Source organism: Elephantulus edwardii, unplaced genomic scaffold (genome assembly GCF_000299155.1).
Source record: "Elephantulus edwardii isolate Elephantulus edwardi_28Jun2011 unplaced genomic scaffold, EleEdw1.0 scaffold00361, whole genome shotgun sequence".
Lineage (NCBI taxonomy): Eukaryota > Metazoa > Chordata > Mammalia > Macroscelidea > Macroscelididae > Elephantulus > Elephantulus edwardii.
The window spans coordinates 1,384,967-1,385,837 of NW_006400111.1; the positions used below are offsets into that span (position 1 = coordinate 1,384,967).

The 871-nt window shown below is 50.3% G+C and overlaps 1 pseudogene; it reads left to right on the plus strand.

Annotated features, from left to right (window-relative positions):
- The window catches only part of LOC102859960, a 14,654-nt pseudogene extending 14,239 nt beyond the window's left edge, over window positions 1-415 (plus strand).
- The last annotated feature ends 456 nt before the right edge of the window (window positions 416-871 follow it).

The following is an 871-nucleotide window of genomic DNA, read 5'->3' on the forward strand; positions in this document are numbered from 1 at the left end:
CAATCGCGTTTTCTCTGACACTCCCATCCCAATTACCCCGGTCACTGAATCAATCCACCTCATAGAGGGCCTTCCTCTCCTGCGCTGTCCCTCCACCCTCCCAAGCATGATGTCCCTCTCCAAGGACTAGTCCCTCCTTACAACATGTCCAAAGTATGTCAGACGAAGCCCCAGAATCCTTGCCTCCAAGGAGACGTCTGGTTTAACCCTCTCCAGGATGAATCTGTTTGTTTTCTTGGCAGTCCATGGTACACTCAATACTCAATACTCTTCTTCAGCACCAGCAGCTCAAAGGCATCAAGTGACCATCAAATACATGTAGGATGCACCGTCCAGAAGGTTTGAACAGATGGGCAGTGACTTGCCTGAGAGTGCAACCGAGTTGGAAGAAGAAGAGTCAGAGGAAGATGACTGACTGGGACACTCAGAGTGGCAGTCTCTGACACGTCCCACGTCTCCCCATGGATGGACCAGTAGGACAGTGGCCACGTGCTTGGGAGAACAGCTATTTCTTCTATTACAGATGCAGATAAGGGAGGGTGAGAGGAACTGTGTTTCTGTAAAGGGTACAACTTCATCTGCAGGACTACTCCCTATGGACGGCAAAAGGAACTTCTCATACCAAAAAGAGCTTTTGGATTCGTGCTTTTGTCTGGACTGCAGGATTCTTGTTCACCTCATGAGACAGCTCCCGGTTCTGGCCACTCTCTGACCACTATGGTCAGCAGCAACCATGGTTCTGGGTTCATTCCTCCAGCCCTGAGTACCCCTTACAAGAGGGGTCTTCTGAGGAAAATAATCACCCTTGTTCCTCCTTCCCTCCCCCTTCCCCACCAAATCATAAAAACACAGCTGAAGGCCTGTGGATGAC